The sequence below is a fragment of the Sinohyriopsis cumingii genome, unplaced genomic scaffold (assembly GCF_028554795.1).
Source record: "Sinohyriopsis cumingii isolate HCF-2022 unplaced genomic scaffold, ASM2855479v2 utg001237l, whole genome shotgun sequence".
NCBI lineage: Eukaryota > Metazoa > Mollusca > Bivalvia > Unionida > Unionidae > Sinohyriopsis > Sinohyriopsis cumingii.
In genome coordinates this window covers 845,497-864,395 of record NW_028315973.1, presented here as the reverse complement: position 1 = coordinate 864,395, position 18,899 = coordinate 845,497, and the positions used below count along the sequence as shown (strand labels likewise).

Here is an 18,899-nt window from a genome sequence, read left to right as displayed (position 1 = left end):
ATGTAATGTACAGTATCCCATCAATACTCATTTTCATTGTGTGATACCTATGTAACATACAGTACCCCATCAATTTACATATGCATTGTGTAAAACCACTGTAACATCCAGTATCTCATCAATACCAATATACATTTTGTGAAAGCCATATAACATTAAGTATGCCATCCATGCACATATACATTATGTGAATACACATATATGATGATTGAAAGTGATGTACCCGATCAATACACATATACATTGTGTGATAGCCATATAAAAAACAGTATCCCATCAATTTACATATACATTATGTAAAAGTGATGTAACATACAGTACCCCATCAATACACATGTACATTGTGTGAAAAGCCATATAACATACAGTGTCCCATCAATATACATATACATTTTGTGCAAATGTAACATATAGTTCCCCATCAATACACACGTACATTGTGTGAAAGTCATATAACTGAGAGTATCCCATCAATACACGTATACATTGTGTGAAAGTGTTGTAACATATAGTACCTCATCAACACATACACATTTTATGCAAATGATGTACAGCACCCTATCAATACACATACGTTATGTGAAAGCCATGCTGAGCTTTAAAGAGATGTTTAACTAACAAAGGGATTCATCTTTGAAGAATTACGTTTCTTTTTCATAACAGTTTACATTAAAGTAGCTCATTTATTTCAATGCAAGTAGATTTATCAATGTATTTCCTGAATTTCATCCAATAAAATTACAAGTGTAGCCACTTATCAGGACATAGTACATAGCTTTGTGAATTTATTTCCTTGTTTTTACATGCTATATCATTTTGTTTAGTTTACATACAAATTCAAAGTGTGTGAATTCTAATCTTTACTGACAGTTTTGACAAGATTGAAACATGTCTGAACCTGAAGATTTTGATCAAATATAAATCCTCTGGCCTGGCAGTTGGCTTTCACCATGCTGCTGTTTACAGGTAAGTTTATGTAATGAATTTTTTCTTGGAACTCTTTCTAATTGATTTTTTTCAGTTTATAACTAGCAGTGCCATCCATACAATCACTGGAGTTTGGATTCTGTTCAGCAAATATAATAGACATGTTTACTATTCACCGTCCATGCAAAATTTTTGTTGACCAGTGGACAATTAAGTATTTACTGGTTTGAAAATCTAAGATGGCAGGTCCTACTGCTACTACCACTAATGGTGTTGTTGCTGTTACTTCACCTGCTACTACTACCACCAACACCACTACTGTCACTGCCGCCACCACTGCCCAGATGTATATTACTGCCATATATGATGTGGCTTAAGGTAAGCTGTGTGTAAAACCAAGTAACTGGGTGGCCAAGTGGTCTAAAGTGCTCTCCCTTACCATTCACTGCCCTCTCACCTCTGCCTGAGTTGGTTCGAGTCTCATGTGAGAAAGCTGCCAGTAGCTTTCCATGAGTCTGTGGTTCTTACTGGGGCTTTCCTGGGTTCTTCCTCCACCAGTTATACTGGCCACCATATATAGCCTATCTTGTGCTGAGAGATTGTGTTAAACCTCAGAATAACAACAACAATCTAGTAACTTGGGGCCATGAAACACCACTCTTCTATTTATATGCATTTTTTTAAATTATGCAGCTTTCCCATATTATAATGCCCTTTGTTATAGCAATTCTAGATTAAATGCAGTACTGTTGTGGACTCGTAAGACCAAACTTCAAACATTTAATTTGAATTGGTTTTTTGCTCCCTACCAACCCATCTAACCCTTACAATACCCACCTGCCCCAGCACACTTACATTCATCAGATTTGTTATCTATCCTGGTATATTGCTGTTCAGTATGATGAGGGAGAGATGAATAGTAAAATGAGATGTAACATAATCATAGTTTGATACTGTACATTTGCAAATGTAATTTTTTTAATAAGACTACACACAAGCATACACACATGTGCATGCACACACACGCTGTATTCATATCCTATCGTAGATATTTCGAATAACAACAAAGAAATGTGTCACATTCAATTATTCAGGTGCAAATGAATTCTTATCATTCCTTGTTTAACCATCATCTTAAAAAGTAATTTGTACCCATTATATTTATATTGTGAGGAATTATAAATGAAATGTACATTCAGCATAGACTTTTCTTTTATAATCATAATTTTTATTAAAATGACTAAATTTCTTGTCCAGTCTTCATCAGTTATGTTTGTGGATGGAAATCTTTTGTATGAAGAGGCATAATCTAACATGATCTAGCCGTGTCTACTTCAGCTTAAATTTAGGGCTACTGAAGAGCCATGATATTGTCTGTTTATCACCCATTGGCAAATCTTATCACTGGGAGATTCCTGTTATAATCACCTTTATCTGTAATTTCCATAGTGAAATATTTGTGCCATACACATTTCACTTCAATTACTAGTACAACCAAGCTATGATAAAGTTTAACTTGACTATTCTTTTTGCTGCCAGAACAAATGATGAATATGCATTCAAAATTAGGTTATAAATTAGACAAGATATCAAAGTTGGATAGAGTAGAAATAATTTTAAACTCTGTGAAAATGTAACCATAATTTGGTGATTTTTATATTTTAATTTGTATGTTTTCATAGTTTTTGTCCTCTTTTTCTGAGACCATTAATAAAGGTTAGTTAAGACTTAGCCCATGGCAACAAAAGGATCCATATAGGTCACTAATCAATGCCCTCTTGAAGTTCAAAGTGTCATATGCATATCTTGAGCTGAGATGCATCGGCTCAATTTGCAGATATCTTTCAGTTGATGCCACTAAAACACTTGTGTGTTCATTAGTACTTTCAAGACTGGACTATTGTAACTCAATTCTGTCTGGTTCATCTCAATATCTACTCCAGAAACTTCAAAAAGTTCAAAACACAGCGGCTTGGATCATACTTAGAGTACCACGATCAGAGCACACCTCCCCGCTGCTCTGTACCCTACACTGCCTATTCATTCGATCCAGAATCAAACACAAAATTTGTTCTCTGTGCTACATTTCAGTGTCGGACTCTAGTCCAACATACCTATCCAATCTCACCCATGTGTACACACCAGCAAGATACTTATGCTCCTCTTCTGACAATCGTATACTCATTATTCCCACTATGAAAACAAAGTCATATGGACAGCGTTCTTTTGCATACTAGGGCCCAGCAACATGGAATGAATTGCCCACTGAACTATGACACAAAGACACAGTGATCACATTCAAGAGGGCTCTCAAAACTCACTTAAAGACCTAATAATGTTTCGTACCTGAAATATTCTCAGCATGTTTTTTTATTTTTTAATGTTTTTCTAATTTCATGTTGTTTGTTTTTGTAAAAATATTATTATGTTTTTTATCTTATAGGTGTTGTCTAATGTTGTAAAGTGTTTAGAGCTTCTAAACATTAGGCGCTATACAGAGTCCTCATTATTATTATTATTATTATTTTCTTGAAAAACAGGGCCATTTTCAAAAGTTTACTTTATATTCAGCAATTCCACTGGTCACCTTAAGGATAACAAACAGTTAATTATATCGTAGTTTAGTATCAGCCATAGTTTGTCAAACCATTTAATATTGTATGACAAATATGTATTCATCAAAGTCACATTTCACTGTTAAGATTTAAACAAAATCACATGTGTTCTGAAATTTAACTGATTGTGTGCAAATTATCAAAGTTTATGTATCTGATGGTAGGTTAACAGGCTGTTTTTTTATTTTATGGGTGGATATAATTTGTACATGCTGTTATTTTATTATTAACTTAAGATCACAACATAATCCAAGAAATGAATCCCATATGTTACAACTTATGAGTACAACTGCAAGATGCACAGATCCAGATCTGCCACCACATAATGCACAGACAGACCTAGACCTGTGCAATTTGTTAGGAGGAATCAGTGGAGTAAGTGACATAGAGCCCGATCTGCTGGCACATTATGCAGGATCTTTTTTGTTTGTCATTGGATTCAAACTTTTATGCAAGTAAATACAGTATTGCAAATGTTCTGCATACAGTGTATAGTCATAGACATTCTGCAGCATAAGTACACATGAAAACATCTTTACATTGGCATTATTGTAATCCTTCGTTGGGAGATGTACTATTAGTTCCACTTGAATTCATTACAATTTTTAATGATATATGTTAGTCTATATTTAGCGCACATATACTGATGGGCTTGGAGTTATTTGACTTCTATTTAAAGGGACAGATTTAGAGGGGGTTGGGGGTTGACTGAAGAGGTTTTAGCTTCATTCTGTTTTTATTTGCCTGCCAAAAGGCAGAGCACATTACGTTATGATGTCTATTTGTCTGTCCACATGTCAATCCACAATTTCATTTCTGCAGAATAACTCAAGTAATCCAGCTTCTACGGTTACCAAACTTTCTGGGTGTCCTGCACTTGACATAGGGAAGAAGCCTATCGACATGGAGATCAAAAGTTCAAGGTCAGAGTCACTGACTGACTGAAAGAAGAAAGTTATTTAAGGAAAAAAACTATGGTTTTCCACAATGAACAGTTATGAAAAATTTTGTATACCTTTTGCTTATAGTGAGGAAAACCCTATCACTGGTCAAAGGTCACAATTATCGTGACTGAAAGATTAAACATGGTATTAGTACAATAATATGTTCTGCATCACAGTCCAGGACCAAACATTATGGATGGACTGCTTTTAGGGTAAGAAAGAAGTCTATCAAAATATTTACTTATTTACATAGAGGAATATTAAATGTAAGGTGGGCATATAATGTGCCATTGACAGTACTTTTGTTTAATTCTATAAATGGAAAATATTGTGGGATATAAATGGTTTTGTGATTTACCGAGATTCAAGATGAATATTTATAACCAGACAAACATGTGTGGTTTTTTGGGGCACTCTGTATACAAAAATTGTTGTACTTGTCAGATTTAATTATTTGCAGTGTCTTGTTTTTCTTTTGCTCTTATGTTTGGAAGAAAGTCTACATAGGCAATTACCTTCAAAATACAGTGTCAAAACTATCCTGTTGCCAGATCTATTGCAGAATCTATAACTCTTTGTAAAAGTAAGAAATTTGGCAGCTTGCATGAATTTGTTTAAAATTCACATTACAAATACATGCTTCACAGTTAGGCAGAAATATGTAATAAATGGTTTGTAATCCAGTCTCTTTCTCACAACTTTTATTTATTTAACCATCCCATTTGTATATCACAATTACATAAATGTTTTAGTGCAGTGTATATATTCAAATTCTGTAGACCCATCCCACTGAAGTCACTTAAGATGGATATCACCAAATGCAAGGTGTCCATTCCACCGATTTAGGTCTTGCAATATTTGATATTAGCTATTTTCAACAAGACATTTATGATCAGCATATATCCAATAAAGTTAATGACATAAAGCCTGTTTACTGCTTTTTTGTTGATTATGTCTTTCTTGAAATTCAAAGAATTTAGTTTGATCACTATATATTACCATTTATATTAACATAGCATATTTACTCGCATATAAGACAAATCCAGCTGCACTGACCCACTGACCCCAATCTGCCAGCACATAATGTGCGCATATCTTTGTGCAGTGTGTTAGGAGGAATCAGTAGAACAAACAACATAGACCCTGACCTGTAATGTACCAGGAGAGCAGACTTCTTATGATTACTCATAACAAACTGCATGGACTCACATCTACTGGTGCAGTAGCTCAGTGTTGGCAATTGGACCCAACTTTTATGTATGTATCTATGGTATCTACAGTCAAAGGTAAAATCTCTCAGTGGCCAAACAAAATGATTTCCAGGCATCTAAAAATGTTATTTTCAGGATTGTTTTGTAAAAAAAAATGTTTTTATGTCAGATGAACAATGCTGTGTTCGATCCAACTTAAATCAGAGCAAATGTTAACTCAGTAAACATAGTTTTACAAAACATACCGATGGGGTGTTGCACATACCAATAGGGTGTTGTACATAGTTTTAAAAACCTTCCCAATGGAGTGTTGTACATATTTATAACAACTTCCCCATCGGGGTTTTGTACATAGGTTTACAACCCATACCAGTGGGATTTTTTATATGGTACTGTTTCTATTTACATGTTTAATAAAACTGTCAGTTAAAAGTTGGTCATGGCACTTATGAGACAGCATCCCAGTTATGCTCATCCAAGGTTAAAATTATGAAATTAAAATTCATATAAAAGATAGATGAAGGTCATCATTCAATCAAGCAGTACACATGTTGTCTCTGATGTTATTTTTTATTACATTGATTGTAGATCAAGCCCCAAAATCTTATATTTATATGTGCATCTAGGTGCATGGTTAGAGATCATTTTTGAGGTGAAAAATAAGATAACCCCCCCCCAGCAGCCAAGAACCTTGAATGGGCAATAGCTTGTCCTTTCACCAGTGCTTGAGCATAGGATCATGGTAACACAGAGGTACAAAGGAAATGTATCAGCACTGCAGTCATGACCTCTTAATAGTGCATACAATTTTACACCAGTCAGAAAGTAAACCATCAATTATCTTTTGTTGTTTGTTGCACCTTTGATGAATCATTTCAGTATTATAGCCAATTTTGCATTTATCAGTTGGTATGCAGTTGGTATTTTTCTGTCTCACAGATTACATGGTTTTATTCTAACCCATACCAAGTGATAACATTTCCCACTACAAGAAATACCATATATACTCACTTATAAGTATGTCAAATTGCAAACAACAAAGATCCTGATCTGCCATAGCATAATGTTCCTACCAATCAGGGTCTATGCTGTTTGTTCTACTGTTTACTCCTAACAAACGGCACAGATCCAGATCTGCTGGTGCATAATTTGCAGGCAGATCTGGATCTATGCAGTTGCAGTTGGACTTAACTTAGTATGGACAGTAAATACATGACAAAAGGAACAAAAGTAGGTGCTTCTTATAATTGTATATCAAAAGGACCAGCAAAATATGTGAACATAATCTAGTTCAAAGATGTTAATGTGTACATTACTTTACTCAGTGAAACTAAATCAAATCTTTGTCATTCCAAAATTTGTTACATCTTGGTTTCATATAAGCAGCTTTCAGCATGACAGTAAATCTTTTTCTACTATGTTTAGTATACTTTTGCTTCCAGAAACATTGGTAGAAAAGGAATAACTTTGTTGATAATCTGACGAGTATTACACTCCGAAATTTGGATGAATATGTTCTTTCTTCATGTAAATGACTTTGTATGATGTTCATTTGGATAAATTTGTATGATGTTCATTTGAATGAATTTGTATGATGTTCATTTGGATAAATTTGTATGATGTTCATTTGGATAAATTTGTATGATCTTCATTTTGATAAATTTGTATGATGTTCATTTGGATGAATTTCTATGATGTTCTTGTGGATAAATTTGTATGATGTTTTTGTGGATAAATTTGTATGATGTTCATTTGGATGAATTTGTATGATGTTCATTTGGATAAATTTGTATGATGTTAATTTGGATGAATTTGTATGATGTTCATTTGGATGAATTTGTATGATGTTCTTGTGGATAAATTTGTATGATGTTCATTTGGATGAATTTGTATGCTGTTTATTTGGATGAATTTGTATGATGTTCATTTGGATACATTTGTATGATGTTCATGTCGATAAATTTGTATGATGTTCATTTGGATGAATTTATATGATGTTCATTTGGATGAATTTGTATGATGTTTTTGTGGATAAATTTGTATGATGTTCATTTGGATGAATTTGTATGATGTTCATTTGGATGAATTTGTATGATGTTTATTTGGATGAATTTGTATGATGTTCATGTGGATGAATTTGTATCATGTTTATTTGGATGAATTTGTATGATGTTCATTTGGATGAATTTGTATGATGTTCATGTGGATAAATTTATATGATGTTCATTTGGATGAATTTATATGATGTTCATTTAAATGAATTTGTATGATGTTCATGTGCATAAATTTGTATGATGTTCATTTAAATGAATTTGTATGTTGTTCATTTGGATGAATTTGTATGATGATCATTTGGATGAATTTGTATGATGTTTATTTGGATGAATTTGTATGATGTTCATTTGGATGAATTTGTATGATGTTCTTGTGGATAAATTTGTATCATGTTCATTTGGATGAATTTATATGATGTTCATTTAAATGAATTTGTATGATCTTCATTTGGATGAATTTGTATGATGTTCGTGTAGATAAATTTGTATGATGTTCATTGGATGAATTTGTATGATGTTCATGTGGATAGATTTGTATGTTGTTCATGTGGATAAATTTGTATGATGTTCATGTGGATAAAATTGTATGATGTTCATGTGGATGAATTTGTATGATGTCAATTTAAATGAATTTGTATGATGTGCACTGGATGAATTTATATAATGTTCATGTGGATAAATTTGTATGATGTTCATTTGGATGAATTTATATGATGTTCATTTAAATGAATTTGTATGATGTTCGTGTGGATAAATTTGTATGATGTTCATTTAAATGAATTTGTATGATGTTCATGTGGATAAATTTGTATGTTGTTCATGTGGATAAATTTGTATGATGTTCATTTGGATGAATTTGTATGATGATCATTTGGATGAATTTGTATGATGCTTATTTGGATGAATTTGTATGATGTTCATTTGGATGAATTTGTATGATGTTCTTGTGGATAAATTTGTATGATGTTCATTGGATGAATTTGTATGATGTTCATGTGGATAGATTTGTATGTTGTTCATGTGGATCAATTTGTATGATGTTCATGTGGATAAAATTGTATGATGTTCATGTGGATGAATTTGTATGATGTCAATTTAAATGAATTTGTATGATGTGCATTGGATGAATTTATATAATGTTCATGTGGATAAATTTGTATGATGTTCATTTGGATAAATTTGTATGATGTTCATTTGGATGAATTTGTATGATGTTCATGTGGATAAATTTGTATGATGTTCATGTGGATGAATTTGTATGATGTTCATGTGGATGAATTTGTATGATGTTCATGTGGATGAATTTGTATGATCATGTGGATACATTTGTATGATGTTCATTGGATACATTTGTATGATGTTCATGTGGATACATTTGTATGATGTTCATTTGGATGAATTTGTATGATGTTCATTTGGATCAATTTGTATGATGTTCATGTGGATGAATTTCTATGATGTTCATGTGTATGAATTTGTATGATGTTCATTTGGATAAATTTGTATGATGTTCATGTGGATAAATTTGTATGATATTGATGTGGATACATTTGTATGATGTTCATTTGGATGAATTTGTATAATGATCATTTGGATGAATTTGTATGATGTTCATTTGGATGAATTTGTATGATGTTCATGTGGATAAATTTGTCTGATGTTCATTTAAATGAATTTGTATGATGTTCATTTGGATACATTTGTATGATGTTCATTTGGATGAATTTGTATGATGTCCATTTGGATGAATTTGTATGATGTTCTTTTGGATAGATTTGTACGATGTTCTTTTGGATAGATTTGTACGATGTTCATTTAAATTAATTTGTATGATGTTCATTTGGATACATTTGTATGATGTTCATTTAAATGAATTCTAGTGATGTTCATTTAAATGAAGTTGTATGATGTTCATTTGGATAAATTTATATGATGTTCATTTGGATGAATTTGTATGATGTTCATTTAAATGAATTTGTATGATGTTCATTTGGATAAATTTGATTGATGTTCATTGGATAAATGTGTATGATGCTCATATAAATGAACGGATTGTACGATGTTCATTTAAATGAATTTTTGTGATGTTCATTTAAATGAATTTGTATGATGTTCATGTGGATAAATTTGTATGATGTTCATTTGGATGAATTTATATGATGTTCATTTGGATGAATTTGTATGATGTTTTTGTGGATAAATTTGTATGATGTTCATTTAGATGAATTTGTATGATGTTCATTTGGATGAATTTGTATGATGTTTATTTGGATGAATTTGTATGATGTTCATGTGGATGAATTTGTATCATGTTTATTTGGATGAATTTGTATGATGTTCATTTGGATCAATTTGTATGATGTTCATGTGGATAAATTTGTATGATGTTCATTTGGATGAATTTGTATGATGTTCATTTGGATGAATTTGTATGATGTTTATGTGGATAAATTTGTGTGATGTTAATTTGGATAAATTTGTATGATGTTCATGTGGATGAATTTGTATGATTTTCATGTGGATAAATTTGTGTGATGTTAATTTGGATAAATTTGTATGATGTTCATGTGGATGAATTTGTATGATGTTCAATTGGATGAATTTGTATGATGTTCATGTGGATGAATTTGTATGATGTTCATGTGGATGAATTTGTATGATGTTCATGTGGATACATTTGTATGATTTTCATGTGGATACATTTGTATGATGTTCATTTGGATGAATTTGTATGATGTTCATTTGGATCAATTTGTATGATGTTCATGTGAATGAATTTGTATGATGTTCATGTGTATGAATTTGTATGATGTTCATTTGGATAAATTTGTGTGATGTTCATGTGGATAAATTTGTATGATATTGATGTGGATACATTTGTATGATGTTCATGTGGATACATTTGTATGATGATCATTTGGATGAATTTGTATGATGTTCATTTGGATGAATTTGTATGATGTTCATGTGGATGAATTTGTATGATGTTCATGTGGATGAATTTGTATGATCTTCATGTGGATGAATTTGTATGATGTCAATTTAAATGAATTTGTATGATGTGCATTGGATGAATTTATATAATGTTCATGTGGATAAATTTGTATGATGTTCATTTGGATAAATTTGTATGATGTTCATTTGGATGAATTTGTATGATGTTCATGTGGATAAATTTGTATGATGTTCATTTGGATAAATTTGTATGATGTTCATGTGGATAAATTTGTATGATGTTCATGTGGATGAATTTGTATGATGTTCATGTGGATACATTTGTATGATGTTCATGTGGATACATTTGTATGATGTTCATTTGGATGAATTTGTATGATGTTCATTTGGATGAATTTGTATGATGTTCATGTGGATGAATTTGTATGATGTTCATGTGTATGAATTTGTATGTTCATTTGGATAAATTTGTATGATGTTCATGTTAATAAATTTGTATGATGATCATTTGGATGAATTTGTATGATGTCCATTTGGATGAATTTGTATGATGTTCTTTTGGATAGATTTGTACGATGTTCTTTTGGATAGATTTGTACGATGTTCATTTAAATTAATTTGTATGATGTTCATTTGGATACATTTGTATGATGTTCATTTAAATGAATTCTAGTGATGTTCATTTAAATGAATTTGTATGATGTTCATTTGGATAAATTTATATGATGTTCATTTGGATGAATTTGTATGATGTTCATTTAAATGAATTTGTATGATGTTCATTTGGATAAATTTGTTTGATGTTCATTGGATAAATGTGTATGATGCTCATATAAATGAACGGATTGTACGATGTTCATTTAAATGAATTTGTATGATGTTCATGTGGATAAATTTGTATGATGTTCATGTGGATAAATTTGTATGATGTTCATTTGGATGAATTTATATGATGTTCATTTGGATGAATTTGTATGATGTTTTTGTGGATAAATTTGTATGATGTTCATTTAGATGAATTTGTATGATGTTCATTTGGATGAATTTGTATGATGTTTATTTGGATGAATTTGTATGATGTTCATGTGGATGAATTTGTATCATGTTTATTTGGATGAATTTGTATGATGTTCATTTGGATCAATTTGTATGATGTTCATGTGGATAAATTTGTATGATGTTCATGTGGATGAATTTGTATCATGTTTATTTGGATGAATTTGTATGATGTTCATTTGGATCAATTTGTATGATGTTCATGTGGATAAATTTGTATGATGTTCATTTGGATGAATTTATATGATGTTCATTTAAATGAATTTGTATGATGTTCATGTGGATAAATTTGTATGATGTTCATTTGGATAAATTTGTATGATGTTCATTTGGATGAATTTGTATGATGTTCATGTGGATAAATTTGTGTGATGTTAATTTGGATAAATTTGTATGATGTTCATGTGGATGAATTTGTATGATGTTCAATTGGATGAATTTGTATGATGTTGATGTGGATGAATTTGTATGATGTTCATGTGGATACATTTGTATGATGTTCATGTAGATGAATTTGTATGAAGTTCATGTGGATAAATTTGATGTTCATTTAAATAAGTTTGTATGATGTTCATTTGGATACATTTGTATGATGTTCATTTAGATGAATTTGTATGATGTCCATTTGGATGAATTTGTATGATGTTCATTTGGATAAATTTGTATGATGTTCATTGGATAAATGTGTATGATGTTCATATAAATGAACGGATTGTATGATGTTCATGTAAATGAATTTTTGTGATGTTCATTTTAATGAATTTGTATGATGTTCATGTGGATAAATTTGTGTGATGTTCATGTGGATAAATTTGTATGATGTTCATGTGGATAAATATGTATGATGTTCATGTGGATACATTTGTATGATGTTCATTTTAATGAATTTGTATGATGTTCATGTAGATAAATTTGTATGATGTCCATTTGGATGAATTTGTATGATGTTAATTTGGATGAATTTGTATGATGTTCATTTGGATAAATTTGTATGATGTTCATGTGGATAAATTTGTATGATGTTCATGTGGATACATTTGTATGATGTTCATGTGGATACATTTGTATGATGTTCATGTGGATACATTTGTATGATGTTCATTTGGATGAATTTGTATGATGTTCATTTGGATGAATTTGTATGATGTTCATGTTAATGATTTTGTATGATGTTCATGTTAATGAATTTGTATGATGTTCATGTGGATACATTAGTATTATGTTCATGTGGATAAATTTGTCTGACGTTCTTTTGATAAATTTGTATGGTGTTCATTTGGATGAATTTGTATGATGTTCATGTGGATAAATTTGTGTGATGTTCATGTGGATAAATTTATATGTTGTTCATGTGGATAAATTTGAGTGATGTTCAATTGGATACATTTGTATGATGTTCATGTGGATAAATTTGTATGATGTTCTTTTGTATAAATTTGTATGATGTTCATGTGGATACATTAGTATGATGTTCATGTGGATAAATTTGTCTGATGTTCTTTTGTATAAATTTGTATGGTGTTCATGTGGATGAATTTGTATGATGTTCATGTGGATAGATTTGTATGTTGTTCATGTGGATATATTTGTATGTTGTTCATGTGGATAAATTTGTATGATGTTCATTTGGATGAATTTGTATGCTGTTCATTTGGATACATTTGTATGATGTTCATGTGGATAAATTTGTATGATGTTCATTTAAATGAGTTTGTATGATCTTCATTCACATTCATTTTTTATGATCCTCATTTGGATGCATATGTGTGATCCTCATCTGGATGAATTTTATGATCCCCATTTAAATGAATTTTTGTATGATCCTTATTTGGATGTATATGTGTGATCCTCATTTATCATAGAAATATCTGAATCTGATCAGTGAAAAGCGTTTGTGTTTTAAAAATGTCATGCTTATTGTGGCCAAATAATATATTTGTAACAAATATAAATTATTCTTTAAAGCTGCTGGTAAATTTATTTCATGATTTAGAATTGAGATTGTTCATTTCTGCATGATACTTTTATTAATTTCCAGCTGGTTCCTGTTTTGCTGTGATCTTTTTCCAACAAATCATGCAAAATCGAGTGTTTACCAGAATTATTAACATAGAAAAGTCGCCACCACCCACACCTCTCAGTCTAATTTACTGTCGGGTGATAATATATATCACATAAGACTATATCATCAAATCTTCCATCACTTACCACATTTATGTGGGAGGTAATCTGGGGGAGTAAACTGTCAGGTGTCACAGTTTATTTGTTTATAATTATTAAAGAAACTAACAAATGTCACAATATAAATATGAATTTTCAAGGTTGTAGAAAGATAATTTATTAAATAATTTTTAAAAAATGTATTTATGAACACTGTTGTAATAAATTTTCATGACAGCATTGAATTCTTAATTGATTGCTTATCAATAAGGTTAAAATTTAAAATAAAAATTACCAGATTTTGGAAAAACTTTCAACTGCATAAGCATGTACTGAAATGAGAGAACAATGCCATTTTGCATGAAATTTTATTTCCTTTTGTAAGATGTCAGACAGTTCTAATTCTATGTAGCAAACTATTAAATGCATATCTTAAAATTGTCTTACTTTATTGTATAGTCAGACAGTATGTTGGTGTCCCTCTTCTAATTTTGATGCACCACGGTACCAGACTGCAAGATCCTGATTTGTCATAGCATTATGCTCTGCAGACCAGGGTGTGTGTTGTTTATTCTACTGATTACTCCTAACAAACTGCACAGACCCAGATCTTCTGGTGCATGATATGCCAGCAGATCTGGGTCTATGCAGTTTGCAGTTGGACTGGACATGTAAGAGAGTATATACTGCAGTTATGGATCTCATTAAATTGGCAAATTTTGTATCTCTTATTGCCTTGCTAAATTTGAGTATGCCCTGTGATAAACTGCCTTGTTTTGTCACACTTCATTAAAACATTTATTTTATGCTTTGTGTATAAATATGCTCTATGATAAATTGCCTTGTTTTGTCACACTTCAGTAAAACATTTATTTCATGCTTTATGTATAAGTATGCCCTATGATAAACTGCCTTGTTTTGTCACACTTCAATAAAACATTTATTTCATGCCTTGTGTTAAATATGCCCTGTGATAAACTGCCTTGTTTTGTCACACTTCAGTAAAACATTGCTTACTCATAAGGCAGGTCACTTTTATGCCTCTCATGTACAAATGAGTCCAAAAGAGAATCACATGGCATGTATGCAAACACAACAAAACTTTTGTTTTAATTTCAGTGGTTTTCCTTAGCCATATTACATATATAATTTTCAATGGAAACTTTACCCATGGACATGTGATATCTGGATGGAACTCGATAACTTGGCATTTTTACATGTATACATACATGTATAATTTATATTATTATGTACAGTTCTGGAGGAAGGTAGGTCACTGCTACTTTTCACTTGGTGCATTTATGCACATAATTATAGATTACTTGTATTCAGTGCGAATTCACACTATGGTTTGACTGTTGAGAAAACTGGCAAATTATAGAACAGATTGTTTGTATTTCATGTACTGTCACAGGTAGATGCAAGAATTTTTTGTAAAGGGTTACAAGTTTAAATGGGTTGTTCATGTTGATAGAAATGGCTATCTGTTTTTATACTTCTTTTATTGCAAGGGGGAGGATTCATTTGACCTCTCATGAAATAAAATCCACCCAGTGTGTGACTTTGAGGTAACCTACCAAGAAGAATAACTACATTAGTATATAATAAACTCATACAAAACATGTATGTAGCAGGAAATACTTATCTTGTTAAACAAAATATGACAATATACAAATGAAATTTTATAACAATTTAAATTTGTTAAAAATCAAATTAAATTTTCAACTTATCCAATGTTTATTCTCTTAATACAAGCACCATACTAAGACTTTTAAGAATGTGCAAAACATTGAAAATATATTATGTCAGAATGACTGCATAGTCTCATGTTTTTATGGATACAGTTGCCTAAATATGGTAAACTGCATCAAACTGTGATAAACAGTTTGGAATTGGGATATACCATGAAACTTATGTTATGATTTGCTAGATGACAATAATTTACAATTGTGGAGAGAAAAAAAAAACAAAAAAGCAGCCCAAATTTTCCCTTTAGGTCAGCAAGTTTCAGATTATTTAAAACAGAAGATTTGTAAAAGCATTTATTGCATCTTGGACCTTTCTTGAGAAAGATTTGATCAAGAAGGAAAATTTTATAAATGTGACAAATAAGGCTGGAAATTTGGCAGGTAATGTTCATTGTTCCCTCCCATCAATATTTTAAGCAATATTAACTTTAAAAACAACAATATTGTTTGAAATGAGCTTTGAAACTTATATATCAAATATGCTGGAGCTCATAAATTTATTCTGCTATAAATTGATGTTGTTTGCTTAGTATTTGCATGCAGTTTTCTCTTATTTGGACCATACTTAACAGATGTCAAGATAGATAACCCTTCTCAAGGGCCATAATACACCAAATAACATGCTAATTATGCCTTATTAATATAAGTGCTTCCACCTCCACTTTTGTTACATAGTTTCCTCCCTCACATAAAGAAAATAAATCTGCCACAGCAAGATCATGCATGATACACAGAGCAACAGGACATGTTGCATATTATAGGGTGCGATCATAAAAATGCAGCCACACAAGACAAGACTAATGGTTCCATGACCTTCAAAGTGTCTCTAACATGCACATTATGTACACTCAGTGCAAATTCAGTGTTTTTATGAGTTGTCACATTTAATCTTCTGTATGAGTCACTTTGTAATCATAACTTCCTCAGGAAATTTGGCTTTCATTAAGTTTGCAAACTGAGCACTCCTTGACACTGGAAAAGCTTATGCATAAATTAAAGTTTAATAATCATTTGACTATACTTGAATTAAAGATCATTTACAAATTCTTTTATCTTATTAGCACAGCTCTGTAGTAACTAAAGTAATATGTTTTATAGTTTTAATTGTAATCTATTTAAGATACAGCATTTCCTTTCCTTGTGTGTAAAATATCAATTATTTTGAAGAAATCTTCATATGAGTTTTTCATTTCATCTGTCACCTTGTTGATGGATTTGTGTGTGCCCATCTTAATCTGTTCATCTGTCTCTCTGCATGTTACCAATTTAATTTCTGCAAAATAACTTGACTTGTCTAGCATCTACTATTACCAAGCAATATGAATGACTTGCATTTGGAGTATGAAAGAACACTGTTGATTTCAGGTACAAAAAACTTCAAGAAGCTTATCAGTATCAAGGTCAAAAGTTCAAATGCCAAGGTCACTTTGACTGAAAGAATAAAAAAGGTTTCCAGAGTAACTTTACTTCTATATCACTGACTTGGATCAAGCCTCTTGGATGATTTACATTTTGGGTAGGGAAGAAGTCTATCAGTTTCGGGGTCAAAAGGTACAAGGTCCAGGTCACTTTGACTGAAAGAATAATGGTGGTTTCTGCAAAAACATTTCACTTATCTACACAGAGGACTGTTCAAATCAGAGCAGGTTTATAATGTTCTGTTCAAGATACTCTTGTTGCAAATTTTGGGACAATAAATAAGATTTACTATTTCTAGAAGCATGGGATTGATCAGCTCTGATGCTAAGATAGAATTACAGAGCTAAAGCCTTAGACGTCTTTTTTCCCTTAAGCTGAATATGATATACTCTATTGGTATATGTTGACCTATCTGATTTGTAACTTTATGGACTATCCATGATTCAGTTAAATTTATGATCAATTTATTTATGATGTTTGATGAAATTTATTTGGAAGGGAGTCTTAGGCTCCTTCTTCTTTGGGTTGGAGTCCTGAGTTAGATTTAAGATGAGATGCAACATCCCAGTGCATATATAAATCGACATAATGAAACTAAGTTACACATCTGCTGTGGATTTGAATGGTCTCCTCAACACCCCAACCCCTACAAACATTTTTGAAGTGAAGTCTGAAAACTTTGTCATTTGCATGAAGAGAAGTAATCATCAAAGATGATGGTCCACATAAAAACAGAAGATTTTTTGTGAGTGATGAAATCCTTTCAGACTTTAACAGTAAAAAAGAAATTCATGTTTTCACAATCCTATTTTTATAGTTAAACAAGGAATCCAGATGAACTAATTTCTTAAAAGAATAATAGAATATAGAATTAAAAAGATTTTAACTACCATTTGGATACTAAGACATAATTTATCTCACACTATTCATTACCATGAAAAATGTTGGATAAACGCAATTATCAAATAAACTGTTTCAATTGGTATATGGTTTGTAAGGAATCCCATTTGTGGCATCGTATTAAAGCAATTTTTGAATAAATGTATGCTGGATTAACAAGATTAGACTAAATTAATTCTGTAATTGTGTATTATTGAAAATCTTGCACAAGATCTTTCATCCTGGTGCAGTGTTATCCATTCTAGAGTTATCCATTCTAGTGTTATCCGTTCTAGTGTTATCCATTCTAGAGTTACAGATTATGATCTGAGGCAGGGTAGAAGCATCAGCACCATAAATATCAAAACTGTCGCACATCCTCTGTTGATCAAGGAACCCCATGCAGCATTGCCAGTCCAGTGTGCCACAGACAGTTCAGAGCACAAATTGGACTGATAAGTCAATCTTGCATCAGAAACCAAAGCAGTTAATGATGTCATGATGATCTTTGAACTCAAAGGACAAACAGCACAGATTGTGTCACACATCATAAGGTACACAGTTTGCACATAATAAAAAGCTTTCTTCGTACCAATATATGCAGTTTAGCAGAGTACAGTTAACATTTTTGTTCTTTAGATTTAAAATGAGTTACATTCAGATTTAGTTGTTCTTGTGTCTAGTGATACTTTTTGTGGTTTAGTACGTGGTGATATGTGTACTTCACATTTTATGAGAGAGTCAAAAATTAGAACCAGTTTTTTATTTTAAAAATGTACAATTATGAATTTAACTTGTTGTTATTCCATTCAGTCAGGCACATAAGTGAATCTTGAAAAAATCAGTTTTATCTATAATAAATTTTTGTTTCAAAAAGTGTGAGAAACCTATTAATATGACCTCCCTTTTAATGCAATGCATTTTTATGTCT

The 18,899-nt window shown here is 31.3% G+C and overlaps 1 long non-coding RNA gene across 1 annotated transcript; it reads left to right on the top strand.

Moving 5' to 3' along the window:
• Positions 1 to 831: 831 nt before the first annotated feature.
• Positions 832 to 5,411, top strand: LOC149772704 (uncharacterized). The gene is made up of 2 exons (XR_016417610.1): positions 832 to 966; positions 4,365 to 5,411. It is a non-coding gene; the product is annotated as an uncharacterized LOC149772704 (long non-coding RNA).
• Positions 5,412 to 18,899: the final 13,488 nt, after the last annotated feature.